Here is a 12,690-nt window from a genome sequence, read left to right on the forward strand (position 1 = left end):
GACTTATTTCACAAATGGCCCCTTTTCTTTGAAAATTCGGGGGTGCTTGACGAGAACATGAAGCATGGTGGAGGGAGTTTTCATTAAGATTTTCAAATAGTTGCCATGCTTCATGCTCATTTCGAAGCATGAAAGTCCCCCCGCATGCAGCATCGATCATCTGACGGTTTCGTTCCGTCAAACCGTCATAGAAACATTGCACTAGCTGCCACTTAGGTATTTGATGATGAGGGCATTTACGGATTAGGTCCCGAAATCTCTCCCAAGTTTCATGAAATTCTTCTCCCTCGGTTTGGGAGAAGCTTGTAATGGCACGTCTAAACTGGTTCGTTCTTCCTATAGGAAAGTATTTTTTAAGGAATTCTTGTTGCATTTGATCCCAAGAACGAATTGAGTTAGCTTCTAAAGAATTCAGCCATTGTTTGGCTCTATCTTTAAGGGAGAAGAGGAATAACCTAAGTTTCAGGGCATCATCAGTGAAGTTCTGAATCTTGACAGTGGTGCAAATCTCAAGAAATTCATCTAAATGTTTGTATGGGTCTTCGTTGGTGAGCCCATAAAAAGATGGGAGCATTTGGATCACACTAGACTTTATTTCATATTGTACAGCTGCTACCTCAGGTAATCGAATACAAGATGGGGAAGTGTAAATAGTGGGAGTAAAGTACTCCCTCAGGAGTTTGGGTTGTTCTTCAGCCATCTTAAGAGGTGGGGATGATCCTAATGTTTTGATCTTAGCTCGAATGTTCCTAAGGGTTCGTTCTATTTCAGGGTCAAAAGGTAATAGGTTTCGTACTCTAGAACGACTACCGTGCATACACTAGTACTCGATCAATCAAGCATGCAATAAAAGAGAAAAGCATATCAATCCTAGTCTTTGTCCTAAAATCACTAGACAGCTCCTAACTGGTTTGAAGAGGGCACCTAAGCCTCCAATCCGGTCTAATGAACCGAGTTGACCAGGTAAGCTCCCAGGTAAGTGGAGGGGTCACGATGCGTTCGCAAAGGTCCCACTTAAAACCCACTTGCCTCGAACAGATAAACTGTCTCCCTTATAGGGACAAAGCTTGCCTAGACATCAACTAAGCCACAGAGCGAAATTGGTGCAACTTTCGGTGATCTTCATCCTATTGAGCTCGAATGTCCCTAGGAGCCAACGTCTAATTGATTTTAATTAAAGTGACACTATGTGAGATTGAGTTCACCTAAGTTGGGCAAGAGTCCGGTGATGAAATCCGGCTCTTATCTTGTTGGGGTGATTGCCCTTACTAAGTGCAAATGAATTGGTGTATGTGTATCAGGCATGCATTCACACTTTTGCTGAAATTAAAATCAAACAATCACCACAAAATTTCAAGCTAATACTTAATTTAAATAAGAAAGGTTTAGAGGTTACCAAAGGAAATTTTCCCAGCAATTTAATTTTTTTTTGGCAAACCTCTACAGCATTCCTTTTCAGCAGTTCTCTTTTTTATCATCCTAGGTTTTTCCTTCGATTCCTGATCAAATAAGATCAAAAGAAAATTTTTTTAAAAAAAATAGTAGAAGAGAAAAAAAAAGAAAAGTAACAATAATAGAAAATAATTTTTTTTGTTTATTTATATATTTTTTGAAAGTTTTTTTAATTAATTAAATTTTTTTAATGATAGGAAAAATAACTATGCTAGCAATCCCCGGCAACGGCGCCAAAAATTGATCAGTTATTTCAATTTCAAAAATAAACCACGCAATAGCACGTATCCTGTAGGATAGTGATTACGGGTGTCGGTCCACAGGGATTGAAGAATAAGTTATTTTTCTTTTAAAAATAAATCAAAAAGAAGGATTTGCTAACTTGATTTAACTAAATTAAACTATGAGTACGGATTGGAATTTATCAGAGTAAATAGATCTAGGGTTTGGAATCCACCACATAGCATTGCATCAAGGATTGTGTTCTTAATTTTTGTCTTTTGGAGAGGCATGCAATTTTGGCTACAAGCCTTTTAAAATAAAAGCATAAAGAGTGTTAGGAAGATCCATCTTCGGTGTAGCATGAAGTGTCTACCTAAGTATGCTAATCTAGGATGCAGCACACTTCATCTTCCTAGGCTTGGATCATCTTAGACTACTTTAGCAAACATGATTAGTAACTAGCATGCTCGAAATTTAAATATCATAAAGAAATATTTCATTGAAAATAAGAATTTAAACAAGCTCCAAAATAATAAAAAAGTGAGAACTACAATTGCCCTGATACATTGCTAGGGCTTCATCCAGCCCTAGACTAGACGTTTAGCCGAGCATGGCTTCCGGACGACCTCCCATCTTCAAATGAAATTGATCACCTCCCATTATTCCCAAAATATCACAAACTCTTCTCTTTCCTCCCCTCTCTCTTCTTTTTTTATTTCTTTCTCTCGGCTTTCTTCTTCTTCTTCTTCACCGAAACAGAGCCTCTCCCCTGTTTCTTTCTTCTCAACCGAGCTCCCCCAAGCCGATGGCCACCCTCCTCCTTTTATAGAGGATAAAGGGCATTAACGTGGAATGGCTAGATCTTGGGAGTGATTCGTGGAGCGCCGGATTGATTGTAGATGGCCGGAAATGGAGCTGGCCGCTGGATCGACGGGAGGTAGACGGAAGAAGATGAGATGGCCGCGGGATCGATGGGAGGAAGATGCGGAATGTCTGGATCTCGGAGAAGACGGGGACAGAGCTGGAGATGGATGCCGAGCTGGGTTACTGGCTGTTGGGAGCCGATCACGGCTTAGTGCTAGGAATGAATCCGGAAGGAAAGACGTCGCAGATGCTCGGGTGGAGGGCGATTGCTGGGTCGGAGGCGTCACGGGCGGAAGAGGAGGCGGGAGATCCGGTCGCTGGCTGCACCGCGTGGGGCTCGTGGCTGGAACGGGAGAATCATCGGGTGGCGACTTGATTCTCGGCCGTGATCCACCGCGGGAGGAAGAAGATGAACAGTGGAGATTTTATCCTGCTGTGAACGCGCTGGGACGAGCGGCCGGTCTGGGATGCTGCGGCTGTAAACGGAAGGGAGTGATCTGTGAGCCCGGGATGGTGGCTGTGCGGAGGCGGGGATGCAGGCGGATGAAGAGGCGGAGGGATGGCTGGGTTACCGGCGTTCACCGCGTGCGGGCTGTTGATGGCCTCATCGCGATGGAGCTTGGAATGGGCTAGGGTTGGCATGGGCGGCGGATCGACGCGGGATCGACGGGAGGAAGGTGGACGGCCCTGATGCAAGGAGGGAGGAAGAAGATGAACAGTGGGATTAGTTTTTATATTTTTTTTTTGTAACACTGTTCATATGAACAGTGTTTTCACGGGACACTGTTCATATGAACAGTGAATCATGGATATTCAATTATTATTATTATTATTATTTTTGTTTTAAAATTATAAATTTTATATGAAGGCAGGTAAGGAATTGGTTGGGAATTGGCTTTGGATTTGAGGTGGGTCATGATCGTTGATTTGCTTGAAATTGTTCTCGAGCCCAATGTTATTTAAATTTAATTCTTGCTGAGCTGCTTCAGATCGAACTCGACCAGACAAGACTAAAAACCGGACCGTGACCTAATAAAAAGGGTTAATCAAACTTTTGCCCCATACATAATTAATTATAACTTTCGATCGAATCAGGACCAAAACCTATTTAATCATAGCCTTAGCTTGATTACAACTCCATCAGGTTACTAAACCGGGTCAACACAATCTCCTCCTTAGATGTTTTCATGAAAGATTACAACCAGGAGAGAGACAAGTTCAAAGTCTGTTTTGAGAAAAGAATTATTTACCTCTTACCATATTTTAAATTTATTTCAATGTTTATTCAATTTTATGGTAAAGTATGTATTTATTAGTTTAAGAACATTGAAAAGTGCTATGAAAAGATAACTAAATTATAAATTATTCAGCACTTATCAGCAAGCCTAGAAGCATGCTGGTGGCTCTTCAAATTTCAAAATTTCCATAGCTGGAAACACCTTCCAGAAATGGAATTGCTATTCTCGATTCGTAGTTCAACGGACGGTCGCCCCTCCAACGGACGATCTTAGGCAGTTTCCAAAATCGCGCCATTGAAATAGGTGCGGCGTGATATGTGTGCGAAACATCTGCGCCTAATTCTTGGAGCATGCAGAGGTCTGGAAATCACAACCAACCCAGATGCCCAAATTTCTAGGTGACAGGTACTCGCCTTCACCTTCATATTCCATCCTCCGGAGGACCTTGCAGATAAATGCTCTGGTCTCCTAACAAACCATCACACTGTCACCAACTAAGCATCTCCACTTTTCCCTTAGTATTGTCCTGACTTAGGCATCAGAGATCCCTCGCCAGATACACTCTAGCAAGAGGATTTCTTTATTTTTATTGTTTTAAGTCGAAGTGTGATCGCAGACCCCATACGTAACTATATATTCCAAACTGTGGCTTCGTACGATCCAAGCAACTCACCGCCGATCCCTCCAGCATCTCCCCTTTCTGGCGCCTGGGTCAACACGGTCCTCAGCGGCAACATATTGTCACTAGAGGAAAGGTCTTTGATCCTATTACTGGAGGTCTCTTCTTCAAAAAATGAATAGCTTGTCGCTATAAAGTCTTGAAGGGCACAGCCAGCATATTCTAAAGCTCAACCAAATATACCAGAGGAGTCCAATGGCTCTTTGCAGAGCCCGCGGAAAGCACCACCCCCACTTGAACCACAGAAAGCACCAACGATAACTCCTGAGCAGTTCTAACTACTCATGTAGCAGGTTCAAGCATTGATTGCTGCAATCCAAAACCTGCAGCAATCAATCATTGATCAGCAATAAGAGGCTCGCAAGTTAAGCTATTATGAAATTCTAGTGCAGCCGAGCCATCACTCCTCTCCTCAAAGTTGGGGCCGGGCTCTATAGAGTTAGCACGCCTATCCTCGAAGTCTCAGCAAGGCCCCGTGTAGCCACCATTCCCGGCCTTGGAGTCTTGTGCAGGATACTCGACGCTGATCTTCTGATTCCTCCTCTTCGGAGGAGTCAATGTCTAGTCACTCTTCTCATCATCGATTTGAGAGATCCTCGAAGGAAGGCAAACCTCGATTGCAAGATCAAGGAGATGGACTAACCGCCGACCTAGATGTCCTCAAACATGGCAGGTCGGACGAGCTATCCAACGTCTTGATCCACGAGCCTTCATAGCTAGGTAGCTCCCGAGGAGATTACTGCAATATGGCCCAAGCACTGGCCCCCATGTCGAAGGTTTGGGAACCTAACTGACCTCCTCAATCGGGATGGCCCAAGCGGAGCACTAGCCCCCACGCTGAAGGCTTGGTGACCAAACTGACCTCCTCAGGTCAAGACGGTCCAAGTAGAGCACTAGTGCCCGCGCTAAAGGCTTGGCGACCTAACCAATGTCCTCAAGTCGAGATGGCCCAAGCGGAGCTACTGGCCCCCACATCGAAGGCTTAGCGACCTAACCATCAAACTCAAGTCGACATGGCCCAACTAGAGCTACAAGCTCTCGAGCCCAAAACTTGGTAAGCTAACCGACCTGAGTAGGGGTTCTAACCCTTGCATCAAAGACTTGGTGAGCTAATTCCTCTCTAGGTCAGGACAAACCGAGTGGAGGTTCTAGCCCTTTTGCCAAAGACTTGGCAAGCTAACCGACCCCTATAAGTGAAGACGGCCGAAGTGTAGGTTCTAGCCCTTAAAGTAAATTGATGAGTCGATGGTAGTTTCAAGAAGTCTCAAAGTAAATTGACAATAAAAGCTTTAATAGTAATAAATTCAAAAAAAATTAAGAGAAATCGAAGACAATTTAAAAATAAAGGTAAAAAGTCCGTTTCTCAAAAGATTCAACCTCATCAGCCAAAGAAATATTGTTTAATCTATGGAAATCCAATCCATTTGAAAACAAATTGTCCTTAGAACCAAATAAAAATGGACGAGAAAAGGACAAACTAACAGATAGAAGAGAATTTGATTGTGTTATCACTAAATGTCTCTTTGTTAATCAAGATATCAAAAATTGATGGATTTATTCGGTGGCAAACCACCACATTCCTTACTCTAAAGTTCTCTTCAAAAATTTTAAGAAATGTGGAGTAGATGAAAAGAATATCTACATGGAAAATATCACCTATTTAAGTATTTTAGGTACGAGATCCTATAGGTTGAATGTTGGGCAAGTTGATTTTATGTTTTATGTTTTTATTTTTTGATACACCAACGACCCACACTAAACGAGCGCGAGTGCACTTAAAAAAAATCCAAAAAAAGAAGTTGACGAAGAGGGGGAGGACCAGACTCAAGGATCTCCCATAGGAACTCTCCCGAGTGGTGCATAGCATAGGAAGAAGCTAAGTCGGCAACACTATTCACTTTTTGAAAGACATGAGTGACCCGAAAAGTGTGAAGCCCCCCCTCCAAAAGCCTACAGATGTTCTAAAGCAGCGGGTGCTGATCATCACTATTGTGCTGGCCCTGAATCCAGTCGATCACCGTGGTTGAGTCACCTTTAGGACAGATACTATCCGCATCCAGCACACGCCTCATATGGGTGATGCCTTTCCATGCAGCTCTCAGCTTTGTTCTGGTAACAGACTCGTCGAAGGTGTGCCGACCTCTGACTACAACGAACCTAGAGTCGTGGTCCCTAATCACAAAGCCTAGTCCTTCTCTGCCTCCATCCTGTAACACACTACCATCAAAATTTACCTTAAGGAAGCCGGGAGGTGGGGGATTCCAAAAGACAAGAATCGTCATGGCCACTATGCAAGCTAAATGGGAGCCCCAAATATTCCTAGCCAACCTAGGTGAGACCGTAGCAATGGTATTGGATACCTTAGCAGTGTGAAGTAATGCTCTGTCCACCATAGTCCTCAGATTCACCCTTCTATCCTCGAAGATCCAAGCATTTTGTTCCAGCTAAATGTGATAAGCCACATAGGCATATCTGATGCCCCACTCCACAATACTGGCCCTCCACAGCGACTGCTTCAGCAAACAAAGTAAGTCCTCAATCACTGCTATGACCTGCATTGAAACCATAGTGCACTCCTAGATTTGCACTGCATGTGGGCATCGAAGGAGAACATGACTGATGGACGACTCCACATCAAGAAACCCCTCTCAAGCAAATATGACACACACAACCCTCCTCACCAATACACCCCTAGTTGGCAAGCAACCTCATACCACCTTTCAAAATCAACAAGTTGACATGGGGGTGGATGCGCATCTTCCAGATCCATCTCTCATCCATCTGACGAGTCGTAACCCCTCTGACTAGAACCAATAGGTCTGGAGCATCTACCTTCGATCTTCCTATCGCTTTCTATACCCTCCTATTTATGGCCTTTCCTGTGGGTATTGGTAGTGCCAAAATCCTCTCAGCCAACTACTCTCCGAAAGCCTGCCGAATACGAGACTCGTTCCACCTTCTCTCCCTAGGGACAAACAAGTGGCAAACTCTGTACCCCTCCAAACACCCCGAGTCGAACATGGTAGGCCACCAACTAAGTGGCTGCTCGGACAACTACCTATCGTCCAGCACATCAATAACCCCCCTATCCCAATTGCCCATATGATCGAGGGGAGCACGGACAGGGCACATGCGCATATCTCTCTTCAAATGAAAGGGCTTCGGCGTCCACTGCAGAATCCAACCTACTTGCTGGGTCTCCATACTTGGCCCTCATCACTGTGCACCAGAGGCCTTAAGGATCCAGGAGATACCTGACGGCATGCCTAGTCGCCAGAATCTTATGCCTCTCTGTCAAGGAGTGGACACCCAGCCCCCTATTACTAGTCGGCTGATAGATAACATCCCATGCCAATAGGTGGATGTTGCATCTACCTTTCCGTCTGCCCCAGATAAAGCACCTGAACATCTGCTCTAGAATCCTCAGTGATGTCAGCGACAGAATGGTGTTGGACATCAAGTACATCGGGATTGAACTAAAAATAGACCCAACAAGAATCACACTCCCATCATAGAAAAAGCACTCGCCTGCCACCTCTCCAACTTGTGCCTGATGTCCTGCTCGATAGTCATGCACTCACCTCTGCAAAGGCGACGCCGCATAATGGGAACCCCTAGATAACTCATGGTGCTCCCTTGCTCGCCAATTCCTAGGATCCCCATGATAGAGGTCTTCAGCCTTGACTTGATCCTCAGACTGAAGCAAATAGCAGACTTAGATAGGTTCACCTTCTGCCTAGATGCCTAGCAATAGTCCTCTAGATCCTTCAAATTTTCCAAGCTGATTGTCTCGTTGCTCGGGCTAGGAGCAACCAATCATTGAGAGATATAGAGAGGGACCTCCCCTAGTCTATAGGCCTCCATAGCCTGGATCTCAGAAGCATGCCAAAGTGGTCTAGATAGTGCATCCATACAAAGGATGAAGAGAAGAGGCGAGAACAGACAACCTTGTCGCAAGACAACAGAGGACTCAAAGAACTACGTGGGCGTGTCATTCACTAAAATGGCGAAGGAGGGGTTCCTGATACACCCCATGATCCACCTAATCTAGATATGATGAAATGCAAAGCTCTCCAAGGAGTGGGTTAGGAAGCTCCAGCTCATTCTGTCATAAGTTCTCTCCATATCGAACTTGATACCAGTTAGACTCCTCTGACCCAAAGATCTCTAGAGGTCAGACACAAACACATGGGCTATAAGCACATTGTCAATGATGTTGCGTTCCCCAATGAAGGCCCCATGCTCAGCGCTATTGAGCCTAGGCAAGATACCACTCATCCTCTCACGAGGATCTTCATAATGACTTTATACAGAGTGGTACACAAGCTGATCGGGCAATAATGACTCAACTCTGTGGAGTCTCGCCTCTTCCGAATGAGAGTGATGAAAGTCTGCTTCTAGTCTTGAGGGACCTTCATAGAGCTGAAGGACTACCATGTTGCCCAGAGGTGCAGCCCAAGAGGGGGGGTGAATTGGGTATTTTAAATAAATAAATGTGAACAGAGTATGAGTTATTGTTATCTTTCAATAACTTGCAGATTTTGCAGCGAAAATAAAATTGCACCAATGAAGCAGTGAATAAGATGAGGAAAGCAATCAGAAATATGCAGTGGAGGAAGAGAGAAAACCACAAACGCAAACACCAAGTTTTATAGTGGTTCGGTGCACTCCCAGCACCTACGTCCACTACTCAAGCCTAGCTTGAGATTTCACTATAACCCAGCAGATTACAGCCTGATTGTTTTTCGGGCTCACAATCAAAAACCCAGTCGGTTTTCTCAGGCAACTAACCAAAAACTTTTTGTTTTCCGAGATCACAAACAATCCAGTTGGTTTTCAGATAAACCAATCAAAAACTTTATACCGTTTGTTTTTCCAGGCTCACAAACAACCCAGTTGGTTTTCAAACAAACCAACCAAAAACTATCTCCCTTGCTGAATACTTCCGATTCAGCAACTTCCAATCAAGGCTTGAAAGAGGCTTTACAAGTTTCAAATGAATGAAACTATTACAGCAACAGTTAATCCAACTAAATGAATGCTGTAACCAGAGAACTTAAAGCTTCAGATATAAAAAATGAAACAATAAAAACGAAGGCTGAAGCTGATGAAGAGGTTGGCTGTGGAAGGATGTTCCAATGCTCGAACAGCTGCTCTTCTCGATGCAGTGAGAAGCTTCGACTGATTTTCTCACGGAAGAAGGTTTTAGATGAAATACCGGTGAGGATGATGAACTGTTAAGCTTTTTCTTCTCTTTTTCTCAGTGGAACCCTTTTTATTTTCAATAGAATCTTTTCCTTTTTTTTTGTTTTCCTTCTGAGGTTCCCTCGTATTTATAGACAAATTCTTCGGCGGAATTTGAATTTCTTTCTTTCCGTTCTAATGAGAATTTTTTTCTGTTACAGAAGAAGACAAAAGTTGTTGCAAGCTTTCCGTTGTGGTCCCAGCAGTATAGGGGTCGACTCATGTTTATTCTGGATCAGCACTTCAAAATGTTGAGAAGGCTCTTGCTGTGTCATCTTCAAAGGGTCGACTCTTTAACCTTAAGGGTCGGCTCATTTTCTTCAGAAGTTGCCTCTTTAAACACAAGGGTCGACTCTTTAACCTTAAGTGTCGGCTCATTTTTTTCAGGAGTCGCTTCTTTAAACACAAGGGTCGACTCATTGTCCTTAGGAGTCGCCTCTTTAAATACAAGGATCGACTCATACTATAATTTTCTGGCTGACACTGAGACTAAACTGGGGTCGACTCTTCAAACGCAAGGGTCGACTCTTCAATTTCGGGGATCGACTCATTTTGAACAAGGGTCGACTCTTCAAACTTTGTCTAAGACAGTAAAAGCTTTCTGTTTACTTTGAACTACATAAGGGTTGACTCATGTTTTGCAGGGGTCAACTTATTGATTGTGCTTCTTTAATAAAACATACCAGAATCAACTTAAACTTATCCTTTTTGCTTAGAGGTTGACTCAAGTTTTTCAAATAGAAAACTTTAGACTTCATCTCTGATCTCCATAGATTAGATTAAGATCATTTTTCTTTTAGAACATATCCAATGAAGTGTTTGCGAAGAACTTATGATTTTGCAGTGCTTCATTTCTTCTGATTTTTCTTAACTTATAAAACTTCATAATTAGGCTAATATCATTAGTATACAACATTATCTCAAGTGTTTTGTAATCATTAAAATTCATCCTTTAGGGTTGACAATCTCCTCCTTTTTGATGATGACAAAACCATTGAGTTAAAAAGAATTTTGCAATAAGTTTTACAGCAATTATCAGAATTTTGTAATGAAGTTCAGAGCAAGTATGACATTCAGAGATATATGCATAATTTCAACAAATTAAGGAGAAAAATCCCTCCTATCAATTACAAATATTTGAATTATGCAGAGTTCTTGTTTTTCATCTTTTCTTAAGTTTTTTTTGATAGTGCAGTATCATAGTATACCATCATAATTTAAATCTTCCCTGATAAGAGCACAAAAGTGCAATCATCATACCATCTTAATTAGTATTATAGCTAATCATTAATAATAAAATTAACTAATTAACGTTGTATTTATGTTTGAATGCAAGTAATCCAAGAAACCCAAATAACATTGGGTTTGAGCCCAATGCCCGGCAGCCCGAGCTTAAGTCAAGCTAGCATCTTCACGTGATGGAGCTCATCCCGCAATGCAGCCAGCTTTCCAGAATCATCTTCCATCCACGCGCTCGTTCCATGCATGTGGCTTCCAGATGCAACATCCTAAGCCGTCCGTGAGGAGTTTTCCCGACACAACAGATCTCTTCATCCCGTCTCAACCTAACTGTGATTCCAACCCATTCCAAGCTTCAAGCGATGAAGGTCCCAACCGAAGCCAAGTCCTAGCCAGCCGGCAACTTTCCATCCGTGCGTTCCGCATCAACGTCACCTGTGTGCCAGCCCAGCTGCAAGGCATCTCCAAATCCTCCGCAATCATCGGGCTTCCCAGCTGCCGTTCCGAGCAATTCAAGCATCCCAGCCCCTCAACCGCACCGCGTCTAGCTCCTTCCACGCATGGCACCAGCCAGCATGGCCACTCGTCCCAGCTTCATCCCGTGCGAAAGAAGGGGAGAAGAAAGGATTCATCCCATCCGCATGCACCTTCCAGATCAGCCTCGCAACTCCATGATCCCTTGCTCCCATTTCTTTCGCCCGTGATGCGGACGCTAATCCAAATATTCTAGCGTTTCAGCCTCTCCCGTTGTCCATGATGCGTCCGAATCCACCTCCCGGAATCCAAGCTTCCCGTGATGCAAGCCGTGATCCAGTCGTCCGCAGTGATCTTCCATTCCGCATCCCGGATAACCCCCCTTCTCCGTGATCCCAGCATGGCCCGAAGAAGGAAGTCCATGTCCCCCTCCGCGATCCACCCAGTCGATCCCTGCATCCGCGCCGGATCTTCAACCATGATCAGCTCCCAGCGATCACGTATCCTCTCCACGTGCTTGCTGATGGGATCTATATAAGAGAGGAGGAGAACGAGAGGAGGGTGTTCGGTTGGGGGTTGGGGCCAAGAAACAGGGGAGGTGGTCAGCTGGTTCAAGAGGGAAGAGAGGAGAGCTCGGTTTGGGAGAGAAGAAAGCTCTGTTTCAAAAGAAAAACAGAGGAGAAGCTCTATTTTTCGAGAAGAAGAAATAAAATTATATATTTTATTCTCTCTTTTAGTGCTCCACCGAGAAGGATTACTTGTTCCTTGTTTTTATATTTTTTTTTTCTTTCTTACTTTTGTAAGCACTTGTCCTTTTATGCAATCCATAAATTTATTTTATGCAATCTATGTTCTAAGTTTCGGTTTAACTCTTGCAATTTATTTTATGTTAACTGAAAATCTTTATTTTTAAGATAATACTGAAAATATTTTTTTCTCCTTGCTGTTTGATCGCTACTCTGCATTAGATTTCAATTACAATGTTTTTCTTCTTTCCTTTGTTTATTTTCAAATAAAAAACATTCTCTGGTAGACTAGAGAATCATTCAACATCCCCGACGTAATGTTTTTCTTTTATTATTCAAAAATTGATTTTGAATCCGAGCGAACATTTTGATTTTTATGCAACTCCAACCGCCTCCCTGTGGATCGACCTCTTACGACCACTATTCTTCGAGTAGAAAAGGTAAGAGTAAAATTAAATTAAACTTTGTTTGTCGGTTCTAACAACGATCTGTTTAGCGTATTTTTAGGTAAACAGGAATTGGACAACATCCC

The 12,690-nt window shown here is 43.3% G+C and overlaps 1 non-coding gene across 1 annotated transcript; it reads left to right on the forward strand.

Moving 5' to 3' along the window:
- Positions 1–218: 218 nt before the first annotated feature.
- On the forward strand, positions 219–324 carry LOC120107633 (small nucleolar RNA R71). The gene has a single exon (XR_005509341.2). It is a non-coding gene; the product is annotated as a small nucleolar RNA R71 (small nucleolar RNA).
- Positions 325–12,690: the final 12,366 nt, after the last annotated feature.

This window comes from Phoenix dactylifera, chromosome 6, assembly GCF_051530095.1.
Source record: "Phoenix dactylifera cultivar Ajwa chromosome 6, Ajwa_hap1_PhDact_Kaust_v1.1, whole genome shotgun sequence".
NCBI classification, from domain to species: Eukaryota; Viridiplantae; Streptophyta; class Magnoliopsida; order Arecales; family Arecaceae; genus Phoenix; species Phoenix dactylifera.